Source organism: Lissotriton vulgaris, chromosome 4_1 (genome assembly GCF_964263255.1).
Source record: "Lissotriton vulgaris chromosome 4_1, aLisVul1.2, whole genome shotgun sequence".
Lineage (NCBI taxonomy): Eukaryota > Metazoa > Chordata > Amphibia > Caudata > Salamandridae > Lissotriton > Lissotriton vulgaris.
The window spans coordinates 3838503-3860934 of NC_141691.1; positions in this window are offsets into that span (position 1 = coordinate 3838503).

Sequence of the window (22432 nt, forward strand, 5' to 3'; positions counted from 1 at the left end):
GACCAGGGGGGGACAGCACTCCTGGTACTGCTGGATCTTTCGGCGGCCTTCGACACGGTCGACCACAAGATCTTAGTCGACCGTGTCGAACGACTGGGGGTCCAGAAAACTGCTCTGGACCTGCTTGTATCGTTTCTGGCCAATAGATCACAAGCAGTATCTCTAGGACCCTACCAATCATCGAAGGTGTCTCTGCCGTGTGGGGTCCCTCAAGGCTCATCCCTGAGTCCGACACTATTTAATATCTACATGTCGGACCTTGCAAATGTCATCAAAGCATTTGGGATGAGCCTGACCTCCTACGCCAATGACACCCAATTGGTACTGGCTATCAAAGGGGACGGGGATGAAGTGGCCAATCGATTCACGAGAGGAATGATGGCAATAGGTGACTGGATGGCCACGAATTGTCTGAAACTCAATTCAGAAAAAAATGAAGTGGTCATCTTCGGTCACCTCTCACCGGGCTGGTCACCTGTCTGGTGGCCACCATCTTTCGGTCCCCCGCCGAGTCCAGCTAGCAAAGTGAGAAATCTAGGCGTCATCTTCGATGCTGGCCTCAATTTTATGGCACATGCGAATAAAACTGCGGCTTCAGCTCATATGAAATTGAGAATGATTAGGAAAATACTACCTTTCCTACCGAACACGGCAGGGAAAACACTGGTCAGCTCACTAGTCCTGTCCTCCTTGGACTATTGTAACGCTCTATTCTTAAATGCCCAAGTCCGAGTGACAAATAAGATGCAGTCAATCCAAAATGCAGCCGCACGAATGCTGGCTGGGATCCCCAAGTTCGCACCAGTTACAAACATCATTAGGGATCTCCATTGGCTCCCGATACGCAGCCGTATCAAATTCAAATCGCTGTGTATTATTTACAAGTCACTCAATAATTGCGATTCTCCTATTACCATGACCAGAGAATCTGGATTTCATTAAAGACTCGGAGGCTAACATTATGCATACAACTTTTAATGCAGTTCCAAACAGCCGCATATGTCATAAAGCAAAGTTCCAACTTAGAATCAACAATAGCAAGTATCACTAGGCAATCAGCCTCTTTTAAATGTGGTGACAAAAGAAAGGAAGGTCCAATAAACTCCAGAGTAACATCAAGGTTGAAGAAGAAGAAAGAATATAATCAAAACATCATCCATCCATGAGAGATCCAAAAGATGGTCCGAAAGATGGAAGATTCAACCAGAAAGATTATCTGAAAAGAAAAGAAAGGATGTTAATAAATCCTAAAATTTAAGAAAGTACATAAGCATGTAACAAAATTTTTCTTGTAAAGAAAAAAGCATATTAAATCATTAAAGCATATAAAATCATTAAATCAACCACCCAGGGAAGGGTGGGAGGGATAATGTTAGCCTCCGAGTCTTTAATGAAATCCAGATTCTCTGGTCATGGTAATAGGAGAATCGCAATTTCATTACAAGACCGGAGGCTACCATTATGCATGTTGGTAGCCATGTAACACAACATCAGACATATGAGATACAGGTTTGCAATAATGATGAGCAAATGTTCTAGAATTAGACCAATCAGCTGCTTTAAGAATATCATCTAACTTACCACCTGACCAGAAAGACTTACTGGCCATTGCGCCTCTAATAGAATGCGGTTTAAAAATATTCAGATCAATTCCAGCAAGCTTCATGACTGTCTTAACCCATCTAGCAATAGAAGGGGAAGAAATTCCTCTATGGGGTTTAACAAAAGAAATAAGTAATTGAGAAACATCCAAAGGGCGAAGAGAATTCATTCTAATGTCATATTCTTTCATACATTGAACAACGCAGAGTTTAGTACAACTATCAAAGCGAGGATAAAAAATAGAATCAGACATAGTCTTAGTTCTTCGATGTATTTCAAATTTAACTCCGAACATATCATAAGATCTGTAAGAAATATCAAGAGCTTTCACATCAGAGACTCTCCTGCATGAAATTAAACAAAGAAGGGTAGCTAGTTTAATTGAAAGATTCTTCCTATTAAGGAGAGAGTTAACAGGCCAAGTGCAGAAAAGCTGGAGAATTAAATTGACATCCCACAGAGATTGATATCTAGGTCGAGGAGGTCTTCTAAGTCTAATACTTTTAAGAATTCTGCAAATAATAGGATTTTTACCTACCGTTTTATTGTTAATTAGAGAGTGTCCAGCAGAAATAGCAGATCTAAAACAATTGAGAGATCTGTAACTTAATCCTCTATCGAATTGTTCTCCGAGAAAATTGACTATATCAACAATAGGTGCCTCCACGGGATCCAAGTCCCTTTCCAAGCACCAACGTGACCAGACTTTCCAAATGTTGTTGTATCTGTAATGAGTCCCAGGGGCCCATGACTCTCCAAGGAGAGTTGAAGCTGTTGACGAAAGTCTTGCGAGATCGTTAGATCTCCTGACACCCTCCAGGCAAGAAGGTTCAAATTCCCTGTTTGTATAAGGGGGTGAATATGACCGTCTACGTCTGTGAGAAGATCTGTCAGAGGAGGAATTAGGAAGGGAAAATCGTAAGTTAGTTCCAGAACTGTTGGGAACCACGCTTGAGATGGCCAGAAGGGAGTTATTAGGACAATTGAGGATTGTTCCTGTCTCAGTTTCTGAAGAAGTCTCTGAATCATTGCGAAAGGAGGGAAGGCATAAGCGTTGATCCCTTTCCAAGATTGGAGAAAAGCATTCGCTGCTAGAGCACCAGGATCGGGCATCCAGCTGAAATAGGAAACCAATTGGGTCGTTAACCTGCTTGCAAATAGGTCTATTTGGAATGGACCCCAGAAATGATTGAGTGAGTTGAAAACAGAAATGTTGAGTTTCCAATCGCTGTAATCCCGAATAAATCTTGAATTCCAATCTGCGCAAAGATTGGATTTCCCGGGAAGGTATTCTGCTCTGAGGGAGATTTTGTGTTCTAGACAGAAAAACCAAAGCTTTTTTGCTAGATTGGAGAGGTCTTCTGACTTGGTCCCTCCTAAGCGGTTTATGTACGCTACAGCAGACATGTTGTCCATTTTTAGTATAACCGATCTTCCTTGGAGAAAATGTTTGAAGCTCATTAGAGCATACAGACCTGCGGTTAATTCTAGATAATTGATATGGTGCAGAGATTCTTCTTGCGACCAAATTCCTCCCGTATTCTGGTCCTGAAGACAAGCACCCCAGCCATGAAGGCTGGCATCCGATTCTAGAATAAAATCTGGTGCTGAACCAAAAATCGCTCTCCCATTCCATGCATCTAGATTGTCTAACCACCAAGTTAGTTCTAAGATCGCTTCTTGGTTTAAGGAAATACGGTCTCCGTACCAAAGGCCAGACCTGAGAGCCCTTGCTTTTATTCTCTGAAGAGCTCGATAATTCAGTGGTCCCGGAAAAATGGCCTGAATGGAAGAAGATAGGAGACCCAAAAGTCTGGCTAGTTCTCTCAAGGAGAGATTTTCTTGTTTCAATACGTGTTTTATCTCCTTTCTGATTTTGGTGATCTTCTTGGGAGGGAGAAGGAGAAGACATTTTGTTGTGTCTACTGTGAAGCCCAGGAACTCCATCTTTTTTGAGGGAACCAGAATAGATTTTTCTCTGTTTATGATAAAACCCAGATTTTCTAAGAGGTCCATAACTGTCTTGAGATCTTTGATGATCTGAGTATAATCTTGAGAAAGAATCAGGATATCGTCTAAATAAATGATGAGACGGATCCCTTTTTCTCTTAGACATGAAACAACTGTTCTGAGTAGCTTGGTGAAACACCAAGGGGCAGAGGAGAGGCCGAAAGGTAGAGCCAGAAATTGAAAGAGATGGTTTTTCCAAAGAAACTGAAGATAGGGTTGGTGATCCATTGCCATGGGAATTGTGAAGTAGGCGTCCTTCAGGTCCAATTTGACCAACCAGTCGCCTTCTAGTAAGAGGTCTCTTAGAAGATGGATGCCCTCCATCTTGAAATGTCGGTAGACCAGGAATTTGTTGAGTTCCCTGAGATTTATTACTGGTCTCCAACCCTTGTCTTTCTTCTCCACAAGGAATAAAGTACTTATGAATTTCATCAGTTCCATAGGGACTTCTGAAATTGCTCCTTTTTGTAACATTGAGGAAATTTCCTCTTCTATAATTTTTTCTTGATCTAGTGTGAGGGGAATCGGTGTTGGATGAGAGTTCTGGAAGGGAATCTGGATGAAATCTATTGAGAAACCAAGAACGGTGTTTAGAACCCAAGGGTCTTGAGTAATATTTTTCCAATTGTTGTAAAAGAACTTTAGTCTCCCGCCCACTTTTAGGTTGGAAGAAAGGGGAGGGGGAGGAGTACTCACTTTGAGGGGTGGATTCGGTAGACGCTCCTCTGGCTCGGAATCCTCTCGAGCGGAAACCTCTTCCTCTGGGTGGATAGAACTGTGGTTGGTTGGATGGTTGGTAACCTCTACCAAAATTTCCTCTGTTTCTTGGGAAGGGGCGTCGATAAAAGCGGCCGGAAGATTGCCCTCTTCTTCCGGCCCTTCCAAAAAGGTTACTGTTGTAATTGAAAACTTTTTTCATATTTTGATGCGCTTTATCCAGGGCTGTAAAGGTCGATACATGTTTACCCAGGCTTCTTATTAAATCTTCTCCAAAAAGTAGACCTTTTGGATTGATAGAGGTTTCTTTTTCAGCCATGTCCGTTAGTTTGGGGCTGATTTTGGTAAGAACCACTCTTCTTCTCTCGCAATTAAGCCCAGCATTTGCATTTCCTAAGAGGACTAGAGCCCTTTGACTCCATCCGCGAATGGAGTGTGTATCAAGGGGGCAACCGTTAAGGTAACTTTCCTCGGCTGCGTCGATTATTTTTGTCAGAGGGCCTAGGATGTCAAGGACTTTATCCTGGCAAATCTTAAGTGATCTTTCTAGACCTTTGCGTGGGTCTCTTCCTAGTTTAAAAAGATAAGTAATTAATTCTGGATCAAGATTCGGAGTTTGGCAAACTTTACCTTCAATAGAAGGTCTGTTACACTCCGCCCTTAGGAGATTGCGAGTCTCTCTCTCTAATGGGTTCCTAATCCATTTGGTTATGAATTTGGATACATGCTCATGTGGGGTCCACTCCGAGCTTCTAGGATGTTTAATATTAAAGGGAGAGAACATTTCCTCTCCCAAGGGATCCAAAATATTATCTCTGGAAGATGAAGGAGCATCAATTTCATTTGAGAGAAAAGACTCAATATCTTGATCGTCTTCGTCAAGATCAAGAATATATTCATCGGGGAATATTGAGCCATCATCATCATTGTCTAGAGCACTTTGATTTGTTGTGCCGCGAGGGTCACCCATTAAATTTGTGCCGCTGAGGACACCTTTCCAATTTGTGCCGCGAGGGACACCTGAGGCAAATGAGGTGCGATGACCTCCTGATAAGTTTGAGGTGCTAGGACCTCCCGTGCTCTCTGGGGTATAATCTATATTTTTACTTTTTTTATGCCTCTTACCCCTTTCTTGTGTTACATCATCAACCTCTTCTGGATCTGAAAGATCATTATTATCGTTGATAAAGGGTCTTTTTGATGAAATAACTTGAGATAAGGTAGAGAACATGCAGGATCTCATTTCCTTATGTATGAGTTTTTTGATGGCATCATCATTAAAATTTGATTCAATTGTATTATTATGTAATGAATCAGAGTCTGAGTCAGACATGATTGTAGAATAATATTAAGGGTCTGAACTCGTGTATATATATAAGATGCTTTCTATTAAATTATAATCTGCTCCTTTTTTTTTTTTTTTTTTTTATATTAATGAAGGTAACTCTAAATAAACCTTAAATAATAATACTGGGGTATGGGAATTGTTAGAACGAGGTATAATGCGAGGAAAAACGGCAGCGCGATGAAGGAGAACTGTTTTGAAAGGCTCGAGCGGAGATAACATCCGTTGCTCGGCTCTTGCGGTGTTTACATTGGAGGCAGTGGAGGAAAGTACCTTGGCAACCAGCGCACGCAGCGCGTGTGTTGCCAAGGGTCATTTCTTTAACGCCCGGGTGCTGGCGACATGGGGATAGCGAGGGTAAAGTGCCGAAAATGGCGAGGTGAATGTTGTTTCACGTGAAGGCGGCGCACAAGCCTAATTGGAATCGGGGAAGGCGAGTGAGCCGAAATCGGTAAATGTAAAGCGCATTTGAAAGCGCATTTGTAATTTATAGTACAGCGGCGATTTTAAGTAAGAAAGGTGGGAGGGGTGGGTACACACTGAGGAAGCCGATCTCCGTAAATTGGAGAGCGGGTGCCCGAATCAGGGGTTAGGGAAAGATAAGGAATAGGTTAAAGGGTGAAATAGACAGAAGTCGTTACGCTTGTTAAAGGCAAGGCAAGTGTAAGCAGTATATAAGGAATAATAATACATAGGTTATGATAGGTACATAATCAGATAACAATCATAAAGTTAGTAATGGTAAGGAGGATAAGAAAAACATGACTTATCTGTTTGGAGCCGCATTTAAAAGAGGCTGATTGCCTAGTGATACTTGCTATTGTTGATTCTAAGTTGGAACTTTGCTTTATGACATATGCGGCTGTTTGGAACTGCATTAAAAGTTGTATGCATAATGGTAGCCTCCGGTCTTGTAATGAAATCAAGGTCCCCACTTTCTCAAACAAAATCTTCTCCATCATGTCCCAACCCGATCTCTTCGTTCCTCTATTCAGAACTTCTTGGCTGTGCCTTGCACTAGAACAGTCACCTGGGGCGACAGGCGTTTCCTGGTTGCCGCCCCTAGACTCTGGAACACCCTTCCTGCACATATCCGAGCAAGTCCCTCCCTGTTCACATTCCGCAAACAGCTAAAGACGTGGTTATTTGACCAATAGCCTTGTATATCTTCTTTACCCCAGTTGCTGATCCATCCCTTAACTAGCGCCGAGACGCCCACGGGTATTCGCCGCGCTCTACAAATGTCAATAAATAAATAAATAAAATAGCCATGTCTGAACTGGGGCAGTGTGGAGTGCAAAAAAAGATGGATTTAGGCCCAGATCTCTGTACTGGGGTGAATGTATGGCATTGTTCTGCATTCTGTCCATCAACTGTGGTTTTTACATTCGTAACTATGGACAAACATTTTTAATGACAGCACTGTACACACTTTATAGCACGGAAAGACTTTATCCATTGAATACCCTGAGCATTGTCTACCAAGGTATATTGCATTACCGATGTCCCAATGGGAGAGAGACCCCCTCTTCCATCTAAGAGCTGAGACAGTAAGATATTTGTTTTGTTTTCCTTATGAGTATACACAAAACTTGACTCCCTACCATGTCATTTTTTTTTCTGTAAATATTATATGAAATATTCAAAGTGGCTGTTGATTACATACTTTAAAAATGTGTTAGCCATTAATTTAACTGATGCTTCTGACTATATACATACATTGGACATTGGCACCTTTTTGAGAGAAGCCACAGATGCACGGAAATCTATGTGCGCCTTATCAAGTAATTCGTATTTTATTATCCACAATATGCACTTTACCCATGTTTGCTGTTTTTGTTACTTCATGGCTTGAAAATTGCTATTTATTTATTTTTGTAATGTGTTTTATCTTGTACATGTTTTACTTTTATGGATACATTGCTATACAAATGAAATCTTTTGAATTTGGATTTGATTTCCAGATTCCATACTGTGCAATCAACCAGTTAGTATCCAAGCATTACCCATGGACCCATGCAATGACCCAGGCACTAATTGATGCACTGCTACAATCCCTTAACCTCTATCTATACACTTCAGTAAACTCCTGTTACTAGCTATGCACTCCTCCAATAATATAGCCAGTCCCATGTCCTTATTAAATCACTCTGCCAAAACCCAAACACCTATAAGTTCACTATGCTCTCTCCTTGCAGTAATCTAATGATTCAGTCCCTACTCATATACTCATGCAATGACACAGGCACTAACACATGCACTGCTACAATCCCTTGAGCACTACTGATGCAGTCCAGCTATCATCTTGTCACTACCCATGCACTTCTCCAATCACCCAGCCAGTTCCATGTCCTTATCTAATCACTGCGCCAAAACACAAGCACTTATATGTTCAGCATGCACTTTACTTGCAGTACTCTAATCATCCAGTCAGTACCCAGGCAGTCATGCAATGACCCAGACACTAACTCATGCATTTCTAAGATCCCTAGAGTAATCTCTCTGTTACTACCTATGCAGTTTTCCAATCACCTAGCCAGTCCGATGTCCTTATCCAATCACTGTGCCAAAACCCAAGCACTTATACATTCACCATGCACTCTCTTTGCAGTACTCTAATCATCCAGTTGCTACCCATGTACTCATGCAATGACCCAAGCACTAACTCATGTACTTCTAAAATCCCCTGAGCACTAACTATACAGTTCAGTGATGTCTCTGTTACTATCTATGCACTCCTCCAATCACCCTGTCAGTCCCATGTCCTTATCCAATCGCTGCAGAAAAACTCAAGCACTTATAAATTCAACAGGCACTCTCCGTGTAGTACTCTACTCATCCAGTCACTACCCATGTACTCATTCAATGACTGAGGCACTAATGCATGCACTTCTATAATACCTTATCTACCACCCACTCAGTCCCCTAAACATCTGAATAGTACTCATTCACTCCTCCATTTATCCAGGTACTACCTGTATAGTACAGCAAATCCAATTTGATTTCAAAACAAAGCATTTAATTTGTTTTTTTAGAATGTGTTTGTTTAGTAATAGAATAGTATATTTCTATATAGTTTTTTAATAATATTATATATATTGTTTAATTTCTTTTCAGATATTCTTCATTATTAAAAAAAGACTTACCATGACCAAAAAAACAGTTAAGAGGAAACAATAAAAGAAAGAGTATTATTTAAAGATAAGACAACAGCAAGAATTAGATGAACTACAACATTTGGAGAAAAACAAGTCTTGCAGTAAGAGAAAAAATGAATTTATTAAAAGACTTTCAAGGACTAGAAACAATTTGCACAATGTAGAAAGTAGAAAGAATATCACAAGAACAAAGAATAATGAAATGAAAAAGGACAAATTAATGGCAAATCACATTCTGAAAAAACAATCTATGGTACAAGAAGAAAGAATCAATTTGTAGAAATAAGGAAACAAATGGTTCACAATAGAGTAGTACTAAATTTAATAAAAGATGGCAAGAAAAAATAGATTGAAACTACTGTTGAAAAAGCTTTTGAATTAAAAAGGAAATTATTTATATTAGTTTTAACCAGAATTCAATCCTTAGATAAGCCAATATATTTTACGAAGACCAAAAGTAAAAAGAAGAGACTAATTAACAGAACTAACTTTTGGGACATTTTTTTGGGTGAATGGAAGAACACTTCAAGTTCAAAGCCTTGTTTTAATGAAGAGAGCTATTTTCAGACCAATCCATTAGTGCACGCAGTTGATACCAGTGGTCGTGCTTATTAAGTAAAGAATGGTTGTGCAATTGAAAAAGAAAAGATGGTTCCTAGAAATGTAGAAGAAGTTATAGCTGATGAAGATCTAGGGAGACGTACTAAAGCCCCAGTGTAAACTTGTGATTGTAGTAGTATTCAATAATAATAATAAGGTAGTTTATAAAGCGCCTGGTGACGCCATCCCGGCGTGTCCCCGCGCTGAAGAAAGCAAGTTATCAGAGACAAACAGACCTCCCAAACACCCACCACCTATCCCACCGCTTATAGTTAATATAAGTGCGTTTTTAGCATTGTTCTAAATTTTGTTTCAGATTCTTCCAGCCTTAGGGAAGTGGGGAGAGCATTCCAGTTTTTTGCTACTACATATCTAAAAAAGCGACCACCTAGTTTTGCTATTTTTACACGGGGAATCGTCAACAAACCCATCCCCTCTGATCGGAGGGCTCTGGTTGACTCATACCTAAGTACTAGATCAAGCAAATAGGGAGGGGCTTTCCGTTGGAGTATCCTGTGGCACATTAAGAGGGCTTTGAACATCACTCTCTTCTTGATCGATAGCCAGTGTAGAGCCGCTAATGCTGGTGTAGATGCTGCTCTTCTGGTAAGTCGTAATACAAGACGAGCTGCTGTATTTTGGAGGACCTGTAGGCACTTTAAACTGTGTTCTGTAGCACCAGGAACAAAACATTCCCGTAGTCCATACGGGAGGTCACCAACGCCTGGGTCATAGTGCGTCTGGCCTCCAACGGGAGTAAATCCAGGGTGCGATTTAATGTTTTCAGGACTCCAAAACATTTTCCTACGGGGCAACGAATGTGGCCTTCGTAGGATAGAGTGTGGTCCATATATATACCCAGGTTTTTGGCTTCTTTACAGGGAACAGGTGTGGGACCCAGACACTCGGCCACCAATCTGGCTTAAAGTATACAACAGGTGTCTATTGATATTTTATGGAACTTCTCAAAAGTATTGTAATAAAAAGTGTTAAACAGAAGATAAAGGGCCATATGCATCAAGCAAAATTGCATTTGCAAACTCCAAAATTTGCAGAATTTCGGCATTTGCGAATGCAATTTTGACAAATGGTATGTATTAAGGCAAAATAGGGAATCACAAAATTTGCGATTCCTTATTTTGCTATTGCATTTGAGGAATCGCAAATTTTGCGATTCCTTAAATGCAATGTAAGAAGCAATAAAAAAATGCAAATTGGCCTTAATGAATCGCAAGTTACCACCAACTTCAAGTTGGTGGTAATTTGCGAATTCCTTGAAAAATGCACTTTTGTGCATTTTTCAAAGTGCAATGTGAAGCACATACATGCCATTAGGGCAAGTATGTGCGCCACATGTGCACCCATGCTAATTTAGGAGTGTAACAGGGTGTCCTTTGGACACACATGCACCCTTGAAATTATTCTCAATTTGTGATTCTCAAATTACAAATCGCAAATCGAGAATACCTTCCAATTCATTTCTAAGGGCCTCCTGGCCTATAGAAATTAATGGGAAAGTATTCCTTAATTAAGATTCGCAATTTGCTAATCGCAATTAAGGAATACTAAGAAATCGCTAAAAATTTGCGATTTTGTACATACATCCCTATTTGCGATTCTCAAATAGCAATTTCTTAAAAATCGCTTTTTTGAGAATCGCAAATCAGGTTGTTGATACATATGGCCCAAAGATGCTGCAAGGACTAGAACATTGCAAAGTGAGAAAAAATACTAGTTTGCAAGGTCATTCTCTGGCGTGTCTTTCTAGAAAAGTGTGTAAAAGTGTTTTTCAACATTTGAGAATGTTAGCAGTACATCACTCTCAAATGCAGAAGTTAGTAAGAAGATTATACTACGCAAAAAGTCCAGCAATAATTTTAAGTGATTTAAATAGTGCTCTTCTGCATGGGTCAGTATCATATGAAAAAAAAGTTTGTGATGAAATAGAATTGTGTTTCTTTGGTCATGAACAAGAGTGTTTTGAGAAAGTGATACATTGATAGAAGTAGATGTTGAATAAGACCTGGAAGATAGTAGTACTGAGAAGTTTGAAGAAGAAATTACGAAGTTTAAGGTGATTTGTTGTGAAAGACCAAATTATGTTAGAATTTTTTGTTGACAAACTAACTATAGAAATCAAACTAGGAATGTTGATCTGTATTTAAAAAGTGAAAAAGAGAACAATAACTGGAAGGAATTTGAAATGTATTTGTTGATAGAAGGTTGCTTTGAGTTGGGTAGTGATCAACATATCTGTATATATTGTTACACAAAATTAGAGGATAACAAAATACCAGCTAGAGCTGCGCATAAAAACCTAGAGTTGGTAAGTATTCCTCTAGAGCTAGTATACTTAAATACTTATGAGTCCATTCTGATTCAATCTGTGCACCCAATTCTGGCTATTGTTGGTATGGAGCCTAACATAGGTAAGTTGCCTTCCACAGATTTACAGAGAGGATTAAAAGAAAGAGTTCTATATTTACCGTTAGATTTAAAGAAAAATATTGAAATTATTGGTGTAGAGAAAGAGGAAACTGAACCTGTAGTTATTCTAGTTAATGGTGTTCCTACGAAGAGTCGAAAAAATCATGCAATAATTAGTAGATGTGAGCAAAGTGCAAAAGGCGATGTTATATCTCATAAAAAGCAATAATTACTACAAAAATGTGTATGTAGAAGAAGAAGAAATAGTTTTAGCAGATGATAGTGAAATTTTAAGTGGCAAAATTGAAAAAGTGGACATGTCCTAAAGTGAAGAAATGTATGAACATTATAGTGTACATCCTTTACATTCCAAAGAAGTGACGTGAAATACTATTGAATTATTCCAAATGAAGAAGGCAAAGGGGACTCCCCTGAGTGTTTGGGGAAAAAGTTTGGAAGCTTATTGTTTTCCACAGCTGTTCCCCACTGGAAAAGGTGAATGATATGATGATTGACCAGTACAGATTCCTGCATCAGAGTATCGATCAACAAGATTGTACTTAGAAGATCCAAGAAAATGTATCCCATATATATATAATCTTTTGTTTTAAAGTAACTTTTCTGGACTTTCATATGAAGTCAACCGCATATTGAAAACAGGAGTTCATCTTCAAAGGGTTTCCTGCAAAGGAACTGTTGGACAAAGTACATCAGAGAGATTATCATTTAGAATCCCAATTGATTAATTTGATGGCGTGTTAACGTGGTACTAATGAGTATTTGGTATCATCGTCATGGAGTACATAAATATATTTCAACACAATGGTTCAGCACACCATACAGTATATAGTGACAATGTTATTAAAATTAATGATATCAATAAGCCATGGAGTTTTCTTTCTTGTTTTTATTCCAAATCTTCACACACCAGTAGGCATTGACTTTGGAGGCCTAGGGGTATGTGGCCTCAGGTTTCTGGCACCCACAAATACAACTAGACCAAGACATAGTGGATAGAGTGCAGTCAAGTGTCTTACCCTGTACCCCTGTCTTAGTATTACTAGTACTTAAATATATGTTAAGGAACTTAGGAACTCCTACGTTGTTTGTTACGCTAAGATGTGCAGAATATGCATGGGATGATTTACTTGAATTAATTCAAGAAACACATTCAAATATAAAAAACATTGAATTCAAGACACCTGGAGAACTGAGGCTTCTATCTAACTAGCAGCCCGTCCCGACCTTGTCAGGAGCAATCAGGCTTCCCGCCCGCCCCAACATTGTCCAGAAGCCCGCTCCCCCGCCCGGCCCATTTCGCGCCTGCCCCGACCCCCGCCTTTTTCAACATTGTCCGTGGGTCCCTTTACCTCAGCCGTCGCTCCTCCACCGCGCTCCTAAGTTTACCGCTTTGCCGCTCCTCGCTCCTCACCGCCGCTGGTCACCGCTCCTCAGGCCTGTCCGCTGGTGCTCACATCACCGCTCCTCCCCCGCGCCATGTCCGCCGCTCCTCGTCGCGCTCCTGAACGCCGCTCCTCCCCAACTAAAATCAGTGCTCCAACACCAAAAGATTTTAGAAAGTCTGATAATCAAAGTGTAAACTAATCTTGGGTGTTACAATCACAGATAAGATTACTTTACACTTTTATTCAGTTTGATTACAATGCTGGCGGCCAAAACTGAAACCAAGCTTGGCTTAAGGAGACCATTGGACAGTCAGAGACTGGCAAGTAATCCCAATGCCAGGCATGTCAGCCATTGGGATTTTGATTTTGATTTCCAACAGGCTTTCCATGACGGGCTTTCCGACTTGGAAAGCCTGTTGGAAAGCAACATTAGGGGCCCCTAGCAGAGACCCCTTTCCCTTTGGCCTCTGTTTTTCAGGCACCAGGAGGTCCACAAACTCCAGTTTTTCTATGGGGGCTTGTGCTGTGGCCAGTGTATGGCCACAGCACAAGCTCCCATGTGGTTACATTGTAATTAGGTAAGCTGAACCGCCGACCAATGGTCAAGCAGATACGGTGTTGGGCGGAAAAAAAGTCAGCCCAACATCGTAATAAGGTCCCAAATCTTGTAATTTTAAATAAACAATAACATCATAATATAAATTATAAAATACAAATTATGAAATATTTCATTTACTACATAATGTATTCTCAATTAAAGTTATTCAGATATCATAGTAACAAAGTATCATGGTATTGTTATTTATATACACTGAAAATGGTGAGCTAAATCAAACTACTTGCAAGAATGTATTTGATATTTTCAATAATGATGAAATTCTACCATGGATTGCCTACGCACATTCTGTTAATTGTGTATAAATAATGGACTTAGTGTTAGTAAACATAACCCCAGTCTTTTTACTCTGCATCACACCTGGGGGCCCAGGGGAGACAAAACTGGTAAGTCGGATTTCTGAAGCAACGCAAGGTCTCCTAAAAGGTCAGAGGACCAAGGTCACTGTGTGGCATATCTCGGCACAGAGGAGGCATTCCATGGGTGGATCATGGGTTTTCTATCATGTTGTTATGTTAAAAAAAATTGTAAAGGACACGTACTCAGGATTGGTTTCATGGCGCTGCTCTGAGAGGTACCAAAGCCCTAGGGAGTTACCCGTAAGCTTGTCTAAACAGCCAGGTCTTGAGGAGCCTCCTAAAGCTGAGGAGGTTGGTGCAGAATCAGATTTCGAAGGGGAGAGAGTTCCAAAGTCTTGGAGCTAGAATGGCAAACCTAGCACCACCCAGGTGTTTTAGTGTGAAGGAGGGATTTACAGAAGGTGCTTGTGGGCCAAACGCAAGTTGCTCATAGAAAACTGCCTCTAAATACGTCTAACCACAAATCTAGGGCTCCTTCAATTCAGAGATTTGAAGATGAGACAGCAACCCTTGAAGGCATGTCGCTGTGTGATAGGGAGCCAGCACAGCTATCTCATGAGGGAGGTGACATGATGGTGCCATGGTTGCTGAAAAATCAGTCTCGCTGCTTAGGTCGGTACCAGTTGCAGATGTTTGATTAGGTATAGTAGGATGAAAAAGAATAGGGAGTTTAGGTAGTAAACATTGGACATAACCATGGCAAGAGCCATCTGGATCAGAGCTTTCAGGATGAGAAATCTTCTGAAGCAGGTATATATCACTCATCCAATTTGGGACTTCATGATGAGGTCACAGTTTATTGTTACCCCAAGGCTTTTGGCCGAGGCAGATGGGGAAGGAGATGGGCCCAGTTTCTTTGGCCAAAAGTGTGGGTCCCAGGGGCTGTGGATAACCCCTGTTAAGGCTAGCTCTGTTTTGTCCGGATTGAGTTTCAGGTGATTGCTGTTCATCCACCTGCTAATGAATATCATGGTGTGCTGAAAATCACGGACCGAGTGGGGGAGTTGCTGATGGAGAATATTAGTTGGAAGTCATCAGCGTAGTTGAAAGTGCAGACTTTCCTCTCTTTCAAGGCCTGAATCAGTGGAAGGAAGTAGAGACCGTCCTGGCTTGCTCAGAAGCAGTCGCTCCTCACGCTCCCTGACTCATCTGGGTATCGTTCCGCCATTGTGCTCTGATTAATTTGTGCATCGCTCCTATTGATCCTGCTCACTGCCACCTTTGATTGTTTGATTGTCTAAGTTTCACCGTGATTGACTGAATCGTTTGCGCTGTATTGTTGACTGCTGCCTTCATTCAACTGCGCTGCTGCCTTTGGTCAACTACATTGCCCGCATTGCTTTTGTAATATTCCTGTGCCTGATTGTGCCGATGCCACTGCCCCTAGCGTAGCGATATTGCAGACAGTGCCCCCATCTCGCCTAGTTTCGTATTTCCTTCTGCTGCTATTTTGTTGTTTGTTTGCCTCCCAGCCCGTCCCTCCACCCCAGGCCCGCCTCCCAGCTGCTCCTCCCTCGCCCCGCCCCCTCCACTATCCACATATGACAGACGCATATGCGGGCAGCGTTCACGCGCAGCGGACGCGCCCCATGTGCACCGAAGGTGCGCCAATGGTAAGCCCATCTACGCCCATCCGCGCCTGGACCGCGCCCAGCGCCAGACCCCCTGGCCCCCGCAAAATCCACTCCACCCGCATAACGTACGATTCTGCTACCCTCTCAGCACTCAACTGCGGTCGTCTCCCATACTGCTACCAAGCCGTCCCAGGACACACCCATGGACCCTTCACCTGCAACTCCTGCAAGTTCGACTGCATCAGGACCCACACCAAATCCACAGACTCCAAACAGAGCTCTGACACTAACCCCCTGAAGTGCATCTTACTCAACACCCGCTCGGTCCACAGACACACCATTGAACTTTGGAACCTAATCGACACCTCATCGCCGGACGTCGCCTTTCTTGCAGAAACCTGGATGAACGCCTCATCAGCGCCCGACATCGCCATAGCCATCCCGGATGGCTACAAGATCATCAGAAAGGACCACATCAACCAAACAGGAGGAGGAATCACCATCGTTCATAAGAACACCATCCGCATCACGACCAGTTCCGATGACAACCTCACAACCGCCAAACACCTTCACTTCCAGATTCACACCGACCCTAAGACCACACTCAGAGGCACCCTCATCTATAGGCCACCCGTCCCCACACACAATTCAGCGAAGACATCACTGACTTCATCAGCCCTCACGCTCTCCCCTCCGAGGACTACATCCTACTGGGAGACCTCAACTTTCACCTGGAAAAGAACAACGGCAGCAACACCACCACCCATTTGGACAACCTCGTCAATCTAGGACTCAAACAACTTGTTGACACCCCCACCCACTTTGCCAGGCACACGCTCGACCCAATCTTCACTTCCAGCAAGCACATCTCCTTTAATCACACCACAGCTCTCCACTGGACGGACCACAGCTGCATTCACTTGAACTACAAAAAGACTACGACCCACAACCACCCACAACCAATTCCCCGGAGAAACTGGAATAAAATTACCACTGACCAGCTCTTCAAATCGCTTCACCAAAACCCCCCTGCAAAATCATCGGACCCAAACCAAGCAGCCACCAACCTCACACAATGGATCACCCACAGCGCTGACAAATTAGCACCCTTGAAAAACCATCAAATCAAGCAAGACAGCAAAAAAGCCCCCTGGTTTAATGATGACCTTAAGAAATCCAAGAAGATATGTCGCACCCTTGAGAAAGCCTGGCGAAAAAACCCAACCACTGACAACCTGACCACCTTCAAGAACGCCACCCGCAAACACCACCAACTATTCCGATCCACCAAGAAATCAGCATTCAAGGATCGACTCGACAACAACGCCCACAACAGCAAAGAACTATTCAACATCGTCAAAGAATTTACCAACCCCACCTCCGGCACCAACAACATCACTCCATCTCAAGACCTCTGCGACTCTCTAGCCTCGTTCTTCCACAACAAAATCGCTGACATACATAACAGCTTTGGAGACCAGCCCACCCCAACTACCTCCGAACTAAAACGCCCCTCCAACAACCTTTACGCCTGGAACCCACCACCCGCCTGAGGAACACCATTCACTCAGGATCGCCAACCGACCCATGTCCCCACCACATTTTCAACAAAGCAGACTCCATTATCGCACCACATCTCCGAGACGTCATCAACTGCTCCCTCAACTCCGCCACCTTCCCGGAAAGCTGGAAACACGCCAAACTCAGCGCCCTCTTGAAGAAACCTACAGCAGACCCCACTGAACTTAAGAACTACCGCCCCATTTCGCTCCTCCCATTCCCTGCCAAAGTCATTGAGAAAGCAGTCAACAGTCAACTCGCCGCCTTCCTCGAATCCAACAAATCCCTCGACACTTCACATTCCGGCTTCAGAGCCAAACATAGCACCAAAACGGCCCTCATCGCTGCAACAGACGACATTCAAACTCTACTGGACAACAGAGAAACTGCTGCCCTCATCCTACTCGACCTCTCCGCAGCCTTCGACACAGTCTGTCATAACATCCTAATACAACGCCTCAGCAATGTCGGAATACAAGGAAAAGCATTGGACTGGATAATATCGTTCCTTGCCGGAAGAACCCAGAGAGTCCCCCTCCCCCCTTTTAGATCAGAGGCCACCAAAGTCATCTGTGGCGTACCCCAAGGATCTTCACTTAGTCCCACCCTCTTCAACGTATACACGAGTCCCCTCGCATCCGTTGCGCGCCAACACAACCTCAACATTATTTCCTACGCAGACGACACTCAGCTGATCCTATCCCTCACAAAAGACCCAAACACCGCCAAAACCAACCTACACGAAGGGATGAAAGAAGTAGCCGAGTGGATGAAGAACAGCCGTTTAAAACTAAACTCAGACAAAATGGAAGTCCTCATCTTAGGATCATCCCCCTCCGCCTGGGACGACTCATGGTGGCCACCGGCCCTGGGAACCGCACCCATACCAACGGACCACGCACGTAACCTGGGCTTCATCCTGGACTCCTCCATCTCGATGACCAGACAAGTCAACGCCGTCCCATCATCATGCTTCAACATCCTACGTATTCTCAACAAAATCTTCAGTTGGATCCCCACCGAAACAATAAAGACGGTCACCCATGCACTGGTCACAAGCCTACTAGACTACGGAAACACCCTTTACGCCGGAACCACAGCCAAACTACAGAAAAAACTCCAACGCATCCAAAACGCCTCAGCCAGACTCATCCTAGACATCCCCCGCCAAGCTCACATTTCCGGTCACCTGAAAGACCTCCGCTGGCTACCCGTCAACGAGAGAATAACGTTCCGCCTCCTCACCCACGCACACAAAGCCCTCTACGACCTAGGACCCGAATACCTCAACATGCGCCTGTCCTTCTACACCCCCACCCGCCAACTTCGATCGTCCAATCAAGCCCTCTCCGCAATTCCACGCATCCAAAGATCCACCATGGGAGGAAGATCCTTCTCCTACTCAGCGGCCAAGTCCTTGAATTCCCTCCCCACCCACCTCTGCCTCACACAGAACCACCTCTCCTTCAGAAAACAAATAAAAACTTGGATATTTGATAAGTAAAGCTCTCCCCTCCCTCAAGCACCTTGAGACCCTCTGGGTGAGTAGTGCGCTATACAAATTTAAACTTGACTTGACTTGACACAGGTGCAAAATAACTTCAGAAGAAGCTGGAATTCTATCGGCCGACTCGATCTTTAAGATCGGAGTCTCTAGCTCTCGCTACAGTTCCCCGTATAAAGAGGGCACGTCTGGGAGGGCGATCTTTCAGATTCCTGCCCTCAGTTATGGAACTCCCTACCATTGTCCTTACGTTCCACATCCAATCTGTTAGCCTTTAGGAAGGGTCTGAAGATTTGGTTATTCGCTAGGTAGAGTTCTGTTCTCTTTTCCTGTGTCTTCTTGTTTGCTGTTATGTTCTTCTTTAGTATCTTTTCTGGGTCTGGAGCACAAAGCGCCGGGACACTCCTTTGGAGTAGCCGTTGCGCTATATAAGACCCATTAATAACATAACATAACATAACATAACTTGAGGTTGAACAGCAGGGCGGGAAATTGAGTCCTCATTTTGTGAGCTGTTAACTGAGCAATGTGAACCAACTAGGAGCGGTTTTCCGAAAGGAACTGATCCAATCCATGGCTAGTCCTATGGGTCAACTGTGTCAAAAGCCGCAGAGAGATCAGCAGTACAAGGGCCGGTGTGGAACCCTTATCTACCTCCCTATGGAATGGGTCTAATACCGGAAATATTATGGCCCCTATGGAATGTGTGGAATGTGCTGGGTGGAACCCTGCTTGATGGTGGTCGAGGTATACAGACAATTCTAAGAATACAGAGAGGCATCTAGTTGTGTAAGCCTCCAAGACCTTGGCTAGGTATGGAAGTACAGAGATTAGACGGTAGTTCATCAGAATTTGAGGGTCTGCACCTAATTTCTTCAGGAGTGGCAAAACAATTGCCTCCTTGAAGGTTTCAGGGGCAAGGCTCTGGGACAGTGACTCATTCAGAAGAGATAGAGCTGAACCGGGGAGAGTGGTGAACACTTCTTTTAAAATGTTGGGAGGGCAGCAGTCCCTGGGTGAACCTGCTTTTACTTTGGCTAGGAGATCCAAGAATACTGGTTGCTGATTGTTTGAAATTGTGTGAAGGTGATTGTATTTTTAGGTGTAATGGGACTAGCCCCGGAGTTTGGGCATGCCGGAATGCTGGCCTTAATTTTTGTAATCTTGTCAATGAAGAAAGTATTCAAGGAGTTGTTCCCCCTTCAGACGTGGGTTTTTTTGCTGTGGTAATGATATTGATGGTAAATTTAATTAGATAGTGATCCAACCATGTGCATGGTGTGACCGACATGACGAACGTGATTAGGTTTGCTGTCCACACCTGGTCAAGAGTGTGCCCTTTAATGTGTATGGGGGAGGACACCTGTTGAGTAAGATTTAACCCTGTGAGTAGCTCGGATAGTTTGATGGATTGAGGGCTGCCTGACGTGTTGTTAGACCTGTAGTTGAAATCACTGATCAGCAAGATTTTTGCATGAGTGGTCCTTAAGTGAGCTACCTGTTCACCTAAGGTTGTGGGAATGAAGGCATGCTATGAGGAGGCCTATAGAGCTGGGCACAGACCAGAGGGGCTTCATTGAATTCTAGTTTGACATCGAGGTAATCTACTGACGGTGGATCTAGTGCCTTTAAAGCAGTACATTTAAGATTGTGGTGAATTACGATGGCTACTCTTTCACCCACTTTCCCCTGGAGGCTTTTGGCCTGGAGGATGTAATAATCCTTGAATAGGGCTGCCAGAATGTCAGGGGAAGAATCCTGAAAGAGCCAGGTGTCTGCCAGCAGAAGGGTGTTAGGCTGCTCGAACTTTAGTAGGAGAAATACATCTAGCTGATGCTTTACCATGGAGCAGGTATTTAGATATATGACAGAAAGCCTCTGAGCTCCATTACCCTCTAGTGACTGGGGGGCTCCTGTACTATAGATGGGGCAAAGTAGTTCAGGAAAGGATGTTCTAGTTACCATTATCCCATGTTTGACCAGGCTGGAGCAAGTGGAGGGATGGGGCATTAACTTGTCTGAGTGAAGGTGTTTACGCTCATCCAGAGAGTAGGCTGTTATTTGGGCATAGTAATTGTCCCCTGCCCGCGGACGTCCACAGACAGGCACAGATGTGCTTGCCTTTGGCACATCCACTGTTGTGTCTGCCGTTCTCTCGTGCTGCATCAGAATTAAATGGCTGGTAGCAGCCATGGATCCACCCTCCTCCTCTGTGAATGGGCTCCGGGTGGGCGTATTACCAGCAAGTAACTGGGGCCAGAGCCGAGTGTGAGAAGAATCAGCAATTTAAGGTACAAACACAGCAAATTCAATACATTAGTGTAAAAGTCTTTAAAATGTTGCCATCATTAAGAAGTTAAGAATCAAACCATTTGGCAGCGGCACATTTGCTCACCCATGGATTTTGGTGCATTCCCAGATCAAAATGTTGCACCTCCCCAGGTGAGGCGAACTGGGAGAAATATGTTTGTTTCTCAACTTGTTTCCACTTTCTACGTGTGCATTTTGCAGCACCCATAGAAATTGGAAAATGCATCAGCCTGAGACCATAAGAGAAATTATGTGAAAGATAATTGCAAAAACTGAGGTTTACAGTTGGAAACAAGTAAGGAATATTTCAGTCTGGAGGTTTTCTAATATTTGACATTGTTTAAAATCGATAGCCAGACACCCTTGTTATGTTGCACTGTAGTTGATGTATTGCATTCAGTTTTTTATTTATTTTTGGCACTCATTTTGCCAATTAACTTGTAGACAATACTCCATTTCCTTTACTGAGGGCCGGATAGAAACAGAGTCTTTCCACACAAGAAATCTAGCTGCTTCCACTCCTACCCTCACACACATGGCATGAGGGGGACCAGAACACACAGCTAATTATTGACTTAAGCATTGGACCCCATTCCTCAGACAACAATCAGCCAACATGGCCCACACGTTCTCTTGACTTCTAGGGTCACATGCCATATCTAGTTGGCTTATACGTATAATGTTATTTTTACATTCAGAGAATTGGGGTGGAGCAGCTGATTTCCAAGCTTTACAGATCTCTTGTCTACCCAATAATATAACATAAAAATTTAATCTAGCAGCCCTTTTATGTGGATTACTATAACATCTGTCAAAAATGTGCATATATCAATCCAAAATTTAGTAATCACTGGGCAAGTTAAAAACATATGACAATCATTTGCAAGCGGGTCTTGGCATCTTGAACATACATACTGAATTCCAGAAAGTTTTGTCAACTTCGCAGGGGACCAATAATCCGGATAAAGAGTAAAAAGATGATTATGCTTAAGATTTGCAGGTTTAACTGACTGTAGGAGCAATGCAAAGAAGCCCAACCACGCCTCACTCAAATTAATATTTTTCAGATAATTTCGCCAAAGCTTTAAGATATCATGATTCATGTCACCCTCTGCTTCAATCAAGGTATTATACCAGAAAGCCACTTCTTTATTCATTTTCCCCATTTTCATAGCTTGAATTAGCCAGGCATCATCCTCTTGCTCCTCCCAATGTTGCCGCGCCCACCAAGCAGAACATTGATA